The 14,680-nt window shown below is 45.1% G+C and overlaps 1 pseudogene; it reads right to left on the bottom strand.

Moving 5' to 3' along the window:
* Positions 1 to 163: 163 nt before the first annotated feature.
* LOC119334149 lies at positions 164 to 5,136 on the bottom strand (annotated as a pseudogene).
* Positions 5,137 to 14,680: the final 9,544 nt, after the last annotated feature.

Below are 14,680 nucleotides of genomic sequence, written 5' to 3'. Positions count from 1 at the left end.
ATACTTGAAATTGAAACTAGGGTTCGATCACCAGATCTGTCCAGTGAGAAAGGCTGCGCACGCCCCAAGTCTAGCACGCAAAAGACAAAAGCAGAACAAAACACCTCTGGTCCATCGGTGGTGCATTCAGCGAATCGCAGAGAACCTAGCTCGTCGCACGGCTTCACACCTGGCGCATTCCAAAAGCTAAAGCTAAAGAGGCTCCACGTACAGGCACGATCAAACGAGCACGGCGAGAAACTGGCCGAGACAGGACCTCGCCATTGTCCCAGTCGAAGATGCAACGACGTTCCACAGCATCCCGGACTAATTCCCCCCAGATGGAGCCGCCGCTGCTTAGTGTCGCCGCGTTGCCTAGGATCCAGAGGCAGTGCCTGCAACCACGACAATCGAGGGGACATATATCAGCTGGTCGTTCCAGTTACCATGCATTACAACATACTAGTTTCAAATAGCGGTTTGAGTAGGGTGCCAGTAAATGATAGACTATAGAATCGCAATAGCTTGACAGACAATACTTGCTGCCCGATCTGCGAACGACAGTGTCTTCGCGTTCAAATCTCGTGCATGCACGCTCGCTGTAGCACTGCCATGTAGGATCAGGCACAACAAGTAGGGCGCAGTTTTATCGTGTGTATAGCAGCACTATAGGATTCATGTACAATTGTGCGAAAAAGTTCAGAAATAGACGGCTATAGCCTCGTTACTAGCAGTCTTCCGCTATTTGGCTTAGCCCTCTATTTAATGCAATGATTAGACGTTCAGCTATAGCCCGGGCGTGCGTACCTTGCCCTCGTCAAGGCAACGTTGGCACGTCGCCGGTTCGACAGGAAGCCGCCGGAGCCGGTGCGATTGGACCTCACAGTGGAGAGGATGATCACGTCTTCTTCGCTGCCCTCGAAGAACCCATCCACGGTGTTGACGCGAAGAACCAGGGGGCGCATCTCCTTCACATCCCCTATCTCCCCCTTAATCGCCTCCACCTGAGCGGTGTATGGGCATATGACGCCCACGCTAACCACCTGCCCGGTTCTGATACAAGCTGCACGGCAAACACCATGACATGAGTTCGAGGTGCATATATAGTTCAGCACTAACATCAAATCATACATTCGATGAAATGTTGAATAATATAATAAAGATGGTTGTTCAATGGAGAGGCCGGGGTCATCCTTCTTTCAGAAAAAACGAAATGTCGTTCAGGGGGCCTCCAGGCCACACATACGCACCTTTCTTGAGACTGTGCAGTATTTGCATGATGGCGGCCACCTCGGACATGTTCGTCTTGCTGCGGCCGCGGTCTTCCACACCGTTGATGTTGATGAACGAGTATGGCCCGAACATTGCACCAGGAAGGTAACTACGTTGGTGCTTCGTCTCCGACACATTGGGGCCATTCAAGATTTGCCTGTCGTAGAAGCTCAAGTTGGGGAAGATGCTTACGGAAGGGTGCATCCTGTACTGCATGTTGAGGAGGTGCTTCTTGTGTCCTAGTAAACAGTCTCTCAAACAGGCTCCTGCCCAGCAACGCCTTATCTGAAACCTGCAAGAGAAGTCACAAAACTGTAGGTAGATGTAATTCGAAACTAGTACTTGGGAGTAACAAGTAATTACGTGGTATATGAAAAGTATGGACCTTGCTTTGGACCATGGCCGGCAGTTGGCGCTCGTCGCCGATAAGAACTGCATGCTTGAGTCCGGAGACTTGCAATGGGATGAGGGATTCACATTCCTTGAGCTGTGCAGCCTCATCGATCAGAAGCAGATCCATCTTCTCCTCCTCCAGCTTAGACGAGCCAGACACGGTGCAGAAAATGATTGATGCGCTTTGGATGCAAAAGTTCTTGATCTTCCATAACTCTATCGTCACAGGAAGGTTCAGGTCCCGCAACAGCTCTCTCGTAACGTCTAGAATTGCTGGCATTGTCTCCCTCATGGTGCCAACTGTTTGTTGCGAGTAGTAACCCATTATTAAACCATGACATTGCCGTTTCAGCTGTCTCGATGACGTGGAGACTTGTTTCTGAACGCCCGGCAGCTTGCTGAAGTCGCAGAGCATCTTGCTGAGCAAAGCAATGTTGTTGTAGTTCTTCTCCAGAGTTGACACATGAGACATGATTGTCTTCAAACACTTGCTAAGCTCATCGAAGATCCGGTGGAACTGTGACGTGGGGAAGGAGTGGTACTTGAGTTCTACTGGTTCTGTGCCATCCTCCGGCTTGATCATGGCTATTTCGTCGCACAGAAACGCTTCCAGTGAAAGAAGACACCGCCTCCAACCTGTCCCCGGCGAGCAGCACTCTGTTAGCAGCTTCACACGAGTGTCCAGGAAGATGTGGTCGAGATCGTCGCCGATGTGCATACGTTGCCTGTTGCCGAACAGCAGCAGATCGCCGTGGCCCGTTCCAGCGCAGGCATCGGGGTCGGGGTGTTGCCTTCTCAGCGCCAGGAGGCGCGACGCCACCTGGCAGACGGCAGTGTTGGTCGGCGCGCACGTCAGGACCCGCCATTTCATCTTCATCCCCGACAGCAGCAGCACGGTGGTGGTCTTGGTTTTGCCCGTGCCAGGCGGCCCCCAGATGACGCTAACCTCTTACCAGCTGCTCCACATAGTATTTTTACTTGCACATGTTTAAAGTTATGTTTTACCTGTGAGTGAGAAAAGTTCACTTCTACACAGTATTTTTGCTTCTCTCTTTATGTGTACTTTTCTAAGTAATATTGTAACTTTTTTATCTTCGGGTAGTAAAATTCTCTGACAATATGATAAGAAGATTAGTGATAAAAATATTTTTCGTATAGTATATCCAATTATAAGTGATGTAATGGTTCATGCACTAGCTGATTCATTGTTTTGGTGACTTCAGGTTTGGAGTTAGGAAAAAGGACAAGGTTCACAAGTACATGATGCAATGGAGATGTCCATCAGAAATATGCATGCTTACCCATAAGTGGTTCAAACTTATGTGTACATTACTTGAGTTAATGACTTTTCCACTGATTGACCAGTTATAAACTTGGCTTGTAAATTTTGTAAGACTCAACTATACTAACTTTTTCCGAAAAATAGACTGCACCACATGATCTTAGGAGATTCCTTCAGAGTAAGGCACATTAGTAGATTATCCATTGTTCTTAGGAGATACCTTCAGTTAGGAAGAACCACAAGATTTTCTTTCAAACGTCTTAAAATTAAGCATTTCTCTTTCTCACAAAACATTTCATCATCATTGTTTCAAGACCATAGATGCCTCTTCAGGCAGAGAACACCAATATATGTGTATTAATGCCGTATAGTAACTCATCAAAATGATTTACTATCTGGAAATTTTTGATAGACCATTGAAGAAAACTACAAATTGGTATGTCTTTTATAGACCGTAGTGTGCTATTGGTTTAAGAATATAGATAAATTTAATTCCCAAAAAAATGTATGGAATCACCGGCATGTATATTGGTTTTTAAGAAAAAACTTCAGTTCAAATCTATTTACATACATAATTTCATAGTTTCAACTGAAGAACTTCTACCATTCGGCACTTCATTTACCTTCAAAGCATAGGATCTGGTTAATGAATTTGTGGTAAATAAGATATGTGAAATCACTTTACTTAGTAGAAATGTATTGGAACCAATATGGAACAAGAAAAGGATAGTAGCTCGACTTATATTTCTATAAGTACAATATTCAGTTCATATTACTGTCTGTACCTTCTTTCAGCAATTCAATTTGACGGTCCCTTTAGAAAAAGTATTTATACTGATTTGATACTTCGGGGTTTCTCTAAACTTTCAGTTATGTATCATCTCCTGAGAAGATGTTGCAGATACTGAGCTATATAGTATATAAGATCGTATAATTTGATGTGTTGTGGTACTTGAGTTATAAGCATGTGAGGCATGTAGGCTTTAAGTACAAGTAGGTACAACTTTTGGTCATAGCTTTATTTTTCACTTCAGACAAACATGCATCAAGTATTCGATAAGCTAGAAAACTTTTGTGGTATAGTCATACAATTTTGTAATTCCTTCTAAATCAAACTGTCTTCAAGCCAAACCTGGTATACTGAATGAACACCTTTAAGTAAGTGAATGCATTGTATTGCTACTTATTAAATCATTCGGTTGCACTAAAAAAATACATGTCCCATATTTCGACAACAAAATAAAGGCTCAATATGAAATTAAATTTATTGACGATATTATGTGATTGAGTTGTCACAAAGTTTACAATGATTGACAACTACACTTATTATTTTTTGATATATAAAACATTTAAAAAATATAAATAAGTACTTAAGGTCTAGCCCGCGGAACTTTGTTACTTACTACTAGAAAGTAAAAACGATTGAACGAAAGGATATGAGAACCAAAGAAGCTTACCAGCGGCATGGAGGAGTCTTCCGCTTCCCCCGCGATAGCCTTGAGAACGGAGTCGTCTCTCTTGACGGAAGAGTTGGCTCGGTAGCGGAGGCACCGCCAGATGCGTTGGTAGGGTATGAAGCTGAGCAACCTAACAACGAACGCGTAGCTGTTGACGTAACCGTCTACTATATGGGAAGCTCTGACCACGAAGCTGCTGCTCTCGTCGTGGACTTTGAGGACCTGTGCAAGGCAGTAGGAGGCGCCATCCTTGCTGCTGGCAAGGTCGGACGGTCGAAGCAGCGCCGAGAGCACGACGATGTCGCTCATGAATGGAGGGCAAGCTCCACGGATGGTCACGCGATACAGTGGGGGCCTTGGCACGCCCATTGGCATGCGGAAGTACAACGGCTGTATCTCCTGCACGGGCTTGGGGCGGTTGGTCTGTGCGTCCAGCAGGTTGGACCTCATCTCTGCTCGGATTTCTTCCAGCAGCGGGGCCTTGAATGAATCCAGGTAGCTCCTCAGGCCCAAGAACCTGTCTGGTATCCGGCTCACCTGTGGAAGAAATCACGCACCATCACCATGCAACGCATGCTGGTCAAGTACATACTCTGCTGCTTGCTCTCTGGGAAGAAGGATTCGACTTGGAATTACCTTGTCCCTGAAGAGGTCCTGGTTGACGACGTCCTGGATGGACCAAGAGAGGATGAGGTTGGCGAGGTCCTCATCGTCCTGCTCCTGCCCCTGCCTCTCCCCACCTTTCTTCTCCATCTTTTCTTGGCGACCCAGATCTGCCGAGTGAGGTGTAATCATTTTCTTCACTGTGAATCTGAATGAATATGAGCTGGTTCTCGGTACGCCAATTAGTATATTGATTGATCATGCATGGTTTGCCGTGCATGCAGCCACCAATCGCATGGCCTGCCCAAGATACTGCGGCAGCACGCGTGTGATCTCGTCTCTTGGGGTTTCGGGGACCAAGCGGCCGCAGCTGCTCAGCTTCCGCTCTCGTTTGATGCGCTATAGTAGTAGTACACTGCTACTACAGCACAACCAATGGTTAGGGCCTGTTTGGTTTCAAATAAGTCACCAACTTATAAGTCAAAAAATGAAAAAAGTGACTTATTTTGTCAAACAGATTCAACTTATAAGTCATCCCAACTTATAAGTCATAAGTTACTCCACCCAACTTAAAGCTTATAAGTCACTTCCTTTTGCGTGGGTCCCATCACTTTTACATAAAAAAATAAGGTGAGAATGTGTGATCAAGTGACAACCAAACAGACGTGACTTATGAGTCACTGGTTTTAAGTCATCAGGCCCTTAGGACGTGTGCCAGCCACTAAATTTTGTCTTACGCACGCATGTACGATCGAGAATGGCAACCGTCCTTGTGTTAATTGATTTAATTATGAAGCGCACAGGTATGTAGAGTATATTCCAACGTGTCTGCCGTCCTGTTTAAGCACCATGTGTCCTCATCAAGGCCTCACGTAAGGAAAGACGAGACTTATCTCTTCGTCAAACATCTCGTTTCTCTCCAAGTCTCTCATTCTGTAACATTACCTGTGTTGCAAAGATCTTTCCACAACACGATCCTTGTTGCGGGAAAAAAAATCTGCAACATGACTTATGTCGCATAAATTATCCCGCAAAACAATATATGTTGGAAAACAATTGCAACACAACCTATGTTACGGGAAAAAAAATCCTCAACACAATCTATGTTGCAAATGTTTCTGCAACAAGGTCTTTGTTGCAAAGTAGAGAAATACTTCAATCTATAGATCATCTAAGATCCGATGGTCTGTGAGGCGGCGGATCTTTAAGCCAATCCGCCGGCCGACGCGCAGCAGTTATTCATACACGCAAAAGTTTTCTTTAGTGAAATTCACATGTACATATTGTGTAGTACTTCACTATTTCCCCTGCTTCACACGGTCGTCTGTTTTTTGTAGGAACGCCCATGGCCTTAATAAACACGGCCGTATGTAGTGTAGGCTCGCCATTGCCACACCCGCCCCGCCGACGTGCCGCCGTCTGCAATGCCCCTTGCCAGTGACCGTCATGTGCCCACGCAATGCCCCGTGCGGTGCTGCCATCATGCGCATCGCTGATTGTTGGATTCTAGGCTATTATCTATTTTTGTTTAATTTAAAATAAAATGAAAATGTATTTAGGTGAAGAAGTTCACGGAAACTGACAACAATAGCTCACAGACAACTCCCCCTAAGAACCAACTGCTACTGTTTCTTTGTACGTACTATTTAGGCTCTGTTTGGTTCATAAGTACTAGGACTTTTTCTAGTCCCAACTAAAAAGTCTCTAGTCCCTAAAAAGTCCCTCCCTGTTTGTTTGCAGAGACTAAAAAGTCCCTAGTTCATTTCTAAAGGTTATTAAATGACCATATTGCCCCTAGTATATAGAAAAATAACAGTCAAACAACACCATGGGGTGGCGGGCCATTAAATGCATGGAGGGCATTGTTGGAAAAGTCCCAAAAAAGACTCTCCTTGAGAGTCTTCTTCATTTAGTCCCAAATGCTTAGTTTAGTCCCTAAAAAGTCCCTCCTGTTTGGTAAAAAAGTCTCTAAGAGGGACTTTTTCTAGTCCCTACACAAAAAAGTCTCTGGAAACAAACACCCCCTTAGTAGTACTTATTTTCTGTTCAAATTTCCAAGGACCGCCATAAATGAAAATTCATACCACGGTCGACCCCAAGTAGGTCGCACCACTACCAACAACTTCTGGCACAAAGCTCATTAGCACAACCAACACGGAAGAGGTCTTCAGCTACATCTTCATCTAACCAAGCAAGGCGAAGCGCCTTAAACATTGTCGTCTGGTCGCCACCCAACAACACCTGGCAGAGGGTGAGCTCTTGTACGGGAATGAGGTGATCGAATGTGGAGCACAATCCACTAACTTCATATGAAAAATCAGAACGACTCCAGAGCATGGCAGAGCCAAGACTACATTCACATTGCAACACTAGTATTGATTGATCATGCGTGGTTTGCCGTACATTTAAAGTCGTACGCAGAGCAATTTCGTTGGCAAATCCCCGCAAAAAAAATGGCAATTGGCCAAAGTATCTTCACGTGGCATCAAAGGAGAGCGAAAGCCCAGCAAGCAGCAGCCGCTTCGTCCTCGAAACCCCAAGAGACGAGATCACACGCGCGCTTCGCGGTATCTTGGGCAGGCCATGCGATTGGCGGCTGCATGCACGGCAAACGAAATAGCTCTGCGTACGACTTTAAATGTACGATTCAGTCCGACCCAGTGATCCCACGATTGCCACTGATGTAGAGATTTGATCGCAGGATGACTGAGCAGTGTCGTAGAAAGTCGTACAAATATTCATCGTACACCTAGCACTGCTCATTTGCCAATTGCCATTGATCGGATGTGCTATAGTAGTACGAGTAATGCTAGACCTTGGTAAAGTAACGTAAGATTTTTACTTAACAGCAAATGTGGAGATTTAAGATTGGATCAATGGGGGTGGGAGAGGCCCACACCCATGAAAATCGGGGGGCCAAGATAATTTGTTAGGCCCATACTCATGAAAATCAGAGTTTCGTCGTTGGAAATGTCCATGACGTGCTCGGCCTCCGCCTCCTGCAGACCATCCGCGGCGTGCTTCGCCTCCTACAAACGATGCCGCTTGGGCTCGACCACCGATTCCAACCCGAGAGACTCGAGGATCGCATGTTGCATCGCCTGCAGATACGCGGCCCATCGTCCTCCTCCTACAGACCATTCGCCTCCGCCTCCGGCTCCTCCTCCTCCCCGTCCTCGTGTTCCTCCTCCTCCTCCTCCTTTGGATCTACCGCAGGCGGAGGAGGAAGCCCCACGGCCATCCGGACTTCACGCCCTGCCAGGACCTGCTCAAGGAGTTGTAGCCAGCGTTCTGGCGTTACATAACTTGCCTGGCTGCGAGGGGTCATAGCTACTAGCGGATGTGGGAAGCGTGACAGAGCGGGACAGAGGTGGATGGGCTCGGGTTGGCGACGCGGAGAGGGAGGAGGTGGATGTGGCTACGGGTTGGAGGACGTCGGCCGGCTTAAAAGCTGGATTTGGCATCGAGCGGCGAGCTGGATTTGGCATCGAGAGGCGGCCAGACATTTGAGGCGGGTTTGGGGCACCCGGCTGTAGATGCTTTTATAAGCACATAGTGGAAGAGGTGAAGGAAATTCGTCGGTCTTTCAAGGAGATCAAGATCTCTTGAGTGCGACGAACTGCGAGTCGCACATTTGTTAGCTAGGAAAGGTTGCTTGTATAAGGCATGGAGGACTTGGTTCTAGTAATCGCCGGCGGGGGTTAGCGCGGCAGTAGCTTTGGAGTGTGTCTGAGTATTTTTTAATAAAATGCAACTAATTCCCTTAAAAAGGACATGCGGCCATGAAAACTGACATTTTATTTTTATTATTTTGAGATGGAAACTGGCATTATTTCAAGTGTTCATTTGGACTCTGCTCATGCATATGGTGCGTTCTTGTTTCTGAGAAGACGCCCGTGGGACATTGGTTTTAGAATTCAGTCGATTGAGACTTAATAAAGTCTTAGTTGATGCGTGAAAAGAAATCTTTTTCATATGTTGAATCACTTGCTGAGATTTGGTTGAATCTCTGTCGACTGAGATGTAACCGCACCTTTTGAAATATCTGTACATTTTCTTTTTGATTTAGGGATTGTACATCTTCTTGTGAGAAGCAAAAACACGAATACCACATGTCATGTGTGGTAAGCTATCTAAAAAAAGCTTTATTAAAACAAGAATACCACATTTTTTTGTAATTTATAGAGAAAAGACCCCGCAAAAAAATGTGGTAAGCTATCTAAAAAAAAGCAAAAAAAAATGCAAAACCACGGATGCCAACACGAACGACTCGGAACAGAAAAGTCGCAATGCCTCAACAGCAAAAGAACACGAGTTGCAACGTAGGCGAATTGAGTTGGTGAGCCGACCAAGATTTATACCACCTGGAGGGCTCAGCTCTACGTACTCCAGCTTAAGTAGCGTGCTGCTGACCGATCGTTCGCCGAGGAAGCACGCCTGGCGTGCCGAGGCAAAAAGGCAGTCACCATGTACTTCTGTCCGGGCCGGTTCGTGTCTGCCCGTTACCCTAGCTCGCTGGCTTCACATATGTGGTTTCGTGTGTGCGGGGGCCATTGATACTGTTTGGGCCGGGTCGTGCCGCCCCGTCACCCTAGCTCGCTGGCCTCACAAATGTGACTTCGTGTCTGTAGGGGGGCAGACGTACAAAGTGACGTAAGTCCTTTTTTTATTTGATGAATTTTGTTTTTTTCTATGATTTGTATTTCTGTAAAATGCAACGGAATTTTTTTCTATGATTTAAATTGTTTTTTTCTCGTACTACGGCAGGTATTTTGCAATGATTTTCTTCTCTTGAAAAAATAAACACATCCACTTGTATTCCTATTTTTTTCTATTAATTTGAATTTTGGGAAAATGAATCCGTTCGACTAGGATTTATCTTTCCCGTAACTCCTGCATCGACAACATATCTTCAATGATTTCGATCTTGAAGAAGCGCATCCGCTTGAATTGCTTCTCTCCACCCCTCCCTACAGAGAGTTACTTTCACTAGGAGCCTCTGGTTTTCCCAAAAAAATCCATTTCGACTGCTTTTTTTTCTTCTTCCGTACCTCATGCATCGACATGCCTTTTTCTATGATCTCGATTTGAAAAATATGCACAGCCTGGTCTTTTCTCTATAAATTAGAAGAAGAAAATAAAGCTACAAACTTCCACGGACATAAGTATGGAGTAACATGTCTTTTTTTCCACTTGTCCCCTTCATGGTGGTCATGCGGTGCGACACAAAACGACAATGAGTGTTTGAGTAAGCCGAGCAAAGAAACCGTTACTTACACAGTTGCAACTTTATTATTGGTTGCTATCAAATGATTTGTAGGTCGTAGTTTCACCATAAAATCATCTGTGTGTATAATGATCCTTACTTGACGCTTGATGACCATGCCTAATTTGAGGAGGGTGATTTGATTTCTTGACACTAATCACTTTGGATCTAAAGGGCTTAGAAATGATGCGCTCTGGGAGGCTACCAAGATTTCCTCCCCTCCTAGCATCTTGTGTCGTCTCCTACAATAAGCGTTGGTTCCCGGAGCCAATATTTGACATCTATGTTTATGCATGTTTGATGGGGGTTGCTAGAAAAGTTAAAACCCCATATGTTCATCTAGGGCTACATCACAATGGTACGCCAGATTTCGAATTCTATCTATAAGTATCCATGCATGCCCCTCGTGGCTAAAACCTTCATAACAACCTCACTCATTGATTTCATCTAGTTACTCATCTCTTTCCTCCTCTACCAGAAAAGCTCTTCTCCCGTCGGTGCCGCCGCCGGTCCGCCCCATCTCCGATGGCCTCTAGGCCATGGAGGTGCGGAGGATCTCGACCCCCCGCAGGCAGGAGGGACCCCGTTCTTGTTCTTGTTAGATTCGGCATCTTGGTTGGGGCTGTGTGGCGGCGGCGATGTCCCTCAGTAGGAATAATGTCTTCCACGTCCTATCCCCGTCCCCATGGTACCTCAAGCATCGTCGGAGGGTGTGTGGAGGTTTATCTCCGTTGGATCTCGTGGGATTCTATCGGTGCTGGTCTTCGGTGGATCTGTATGGATTCGGTGTTTGTTCGTCTTCGTTTGAGTGTTACAGGTTTGACCCTTCTGATCTACAACTTTCTTCATCAGCGATGGTTTCTACTTTGGTGCACTGGTCCTATGGGGCCTTAGCACGATGACTTCCCGATTGTCTACTACAATAAGGTTTGCACGGCTTCGGCGAGGGAGGGGCGGTGACGGCGGCGCGTCTTTGGCTCGCTCCAGTGCTTGTACTCATCGCTAGGTGGTCCACAGACATGGTTATAATTATTATTATCTCTGTTTTTTGTACTGTCATGATTGGAGATGAATAGATTGGAAGTTTCTCGAAAAAAGAACACTCATTGATTCCGCCTCTTGCAATCCACTCCACGCACTCCATCCTTTCCACTCCAATCATCTAGCACCACTTCTTTGATTCCTGTAGGCAAATAACTTCCCTTTATTGGATTATTCCTACCCCTAAAGTTCATCTATTTCACCACAATTCTATTCTTATGAGAGAATGTTCTCTTGGATTCCAGAAGGAGCTTGATTGAAGATCATATGAGTTCTTGACTTTTTGTCAAGTGACTTTGATTTGCTTGTTACACTAGGAAGGTTAGGAGGCATTTGAGAACCTATCATCTTCTGTGTTAAGGGCTCGAGAGTCTCTACGGGTTTATAGATCACTACTTGGTGAAGATCTACCACTTAGTGAGGTTTCTTGGTGCAAACCATGGTGGTATATGTTGGCTGTGCTTGGTGGACTGCTTGTTGGGTGACACAAACAAGATCATTATGATCCTAGAACCGTTGGTTGGAAGCCTCCATGAATGCGGATGAAAGATAGTGCCGGCTCTATTCGAACCACGACAAAACATCCTCATGTCATGGGTATTTGCATCTTTACTCTACCCTCTACTTACTTGCAGCCTTTTACTTTCCGCCTCTCAATACTCTTGATAGCTTGCTTGGTAAGCTGTTTAGGAAGTATGTCCTTGCCATGTTACTGTAAAATCTATCAACCATTAAATTGGAGTTGAAATTTCTCATATGACTATTCACCACCCTCTAGTCCTTAGATCTCAATCCAAACAAAAGTGTCAGAGCTAACAAAGAATACTTTAATTAGATTTGGCTCGATGGTTGTTGAACAAAAAATGACAGCGATTTTGTCATGTGGAAACTAGGTTTCTTCTAAGTGGAGGAGTAAGCCTAAGTGGCTCGGTAATATTCAAAGATTGGTATTGAAGCTTATAAATCCTCAAAATTTTGGTGGCTTCAGTGGTTTGTGGAGAACCTTTCTCTAGGATATATTATTGGAGTTCGAACCAAATGACATTGTTTGTGTCCCTTATCATAATACAGTTGTCCTATACTCAATGTGAATCTTGGATTCACCAAAATCATACAAAGTACCTCGGCAACAATACCCAATAGGGGTATCTAAGAGAAGCACTTTCATTTATGTAAGCTTAGGTGCCAAGGCATAGATCATGAAAAGTGAGAAAGTAGACAAAGTCATGAAAACAGAGATAGGAAGAGGGTAAGGAAGTGCATCCACGACGTCTCCTAAGCCTCGGCCCAGATTGGCCCAGAATGTTTGGGTCCGAGCCGAGGGAACCCACAGAAATACTCGAAGCATCTGACTCCAAGCCAAAGAATCCTAAGGAATAGACAGAGTCTTCAAGCCCCGCACTTCCACTCAGTCCCTCGTAGTAGCAAAGCATTCAACACAATCTAGTCAAACACTCCAAGCCTGGAAGCAGGAGCGGCGACCCCGACGACGACCGCCTGTGCCACACTAACAAGATCCTGAACCAACAAACTAGAGTCTCCAGGCTAAAACAACTATAGATTCCGAGGCTTTGCCTACACACAAATTTAGGATCTCCGATCTCCAGCCCTTGTACCTCTCTCTCCTACTTACCCCTTCACCCCTAGATTTCAAGTGTAGTAGGTGAGTTATTTATGCTTAATGCAAGCTCAAAATCAACACTTCCATTTCATCTTATAATTATTGGCCTCTTCAGTGCTCCGCGTTGCTCACATTGCTCACTTTCACATTGAGATGTGGAGCATACTTCACTAGTACATCAACATCCCTTGGGAGAACTTCCTAAAGTTTTCCAGCACATAAGCAAAAATATCTCCTAAAAAATACACCATACATATCTATCATGGAATTTCCCTACTCATTATGAATATTTTTACATGCACCACAATCATTTATTTCAATGTTTGCCATGTATTTTGTTTTCGCAAATGAAGTTGTAGATCCAAGTCGTTCATCATCCCCACCACTTGACATGGCTAGAGCAGCCAAGCACCGTTCCTGCCTCCCCGTCACGGGTCAAGAGCCTGGCGCTGGCTGCTCACCCATCTCCCGCCTTCTTCACTGAAGCACAGTTCAAGCTCCTCTAGCTGTCCCGCGCGAGTGGAATAAGGGTGGCGAGTTGTCCTCGTCTAAGGCTATGGGTCAAGCAGCCTAGTGTTCCACGTCCATCTTGTTGGGCGGATCCAGTTCGCGTGACGTGTCTGCCTCCTCTGCTATAGTGGTCGTCCTATCCTCCTCCCAGGAAGGTGAGGTGCAGTGGCACTAGGATTTTAAGTCAGGGTGGTCAATTTAGCATAAAAATAACAAAAATACAACATACTAATATTTAATTTATCAAAGCGCAAAATCAATAAGATCTTGCAGAGTATATTAAAATTCACATTTAAGTCTTAAATTCGCAGAACGAAAATACCACACTTTCTTTGTCAAGGACAACGCCTTTTCATGGCCATTAGAGTCGAATTATATCATCTTCATTCACTTTGAAGAAAAACATCTTGCACAATGTATATGGCTAGAAAACCATTCAATAAAAAAGAGATGCAATGTCTCTGGCCAGCTTCACTATAGAACAATTCTACAATATAAAAGTTCAATTAATGAATTGTCAATTGGAATGAACCCGTAATCAATGCTCAATCACAAAAAGACCATAAACCCTCTAGGTTAAACTTGCTAAAGATTATCATACTTTTAGATTCAAGGAGATGAAAATCATACTTTGAATAAAGAAGATGGAGGTGATACTTTAAAATACACTTTTTCCTTTCTCTGCCTGCTCTCAGTCGCGTCGCCAGTCGCCGGCCTGCCAAGTGCTCCGCTGGTCACGTCGTGGCGCCCCAGTCCACCAATGGAACTACTGGCATCATGGGTCATCGGATCACTGCTTGAGTAAATCGGGATAATATTTGGAAGAAATCGGCCAATCATGATTGGAACGCCTCAGTTCTGTAAATCTGCTCCATTGTTTGCCCAATTAATCGGGACATGTCAGCAGAGGCTAGGTATAGTCGTATAGATAGACCATATGAGGAGGCTTGGAGAACTGAATCATTCGCTCAGTTCATGGGCTTGGACCTAAACCTAGTTGGGCGTCCTTTTTTACCGAGGTATACTAGCAAAATTAGCTGAATCTCAGTGTGGTATATGGACCACCCTGGGCACCCTATGGCTATGCCACCGGCGAGGTGGTCTGAGACATCCTCCACATGTCCTTTACCATGAAGGATTCTATGCAACTGTTGTCGATGAAAGAACACGAAGGTGCTCTGAGACAGGTTTGAGGCTTCACAACTCGAAGTGAAGAAAGAAGCCCGAGCCAAAGCCCTTGCTGACGAGCAAACCCT

This window comes from Triticum dicoccoides, chromosome 7A, assembly GCF_002162155.2.
Source record: "Triticum dicoccoides isolate Atlit2015 ecotype Zavitan chromosome 7A, WEW_v2.0, whole genome shotgun sequence".
Classification (NCBI taxonomy): domain Eukaryota; kingdom Viridiplantae; phylum Streptophyta; class Magnoliopsida; order Poales; family Poaceae; genus Triticum; species Triticum dicoccoides.
The sequence above is the reverse complement of the archived record's forward strand: the minus strand, read 5'-3'. Positions and strand labels throughout refer to the sequence as shown.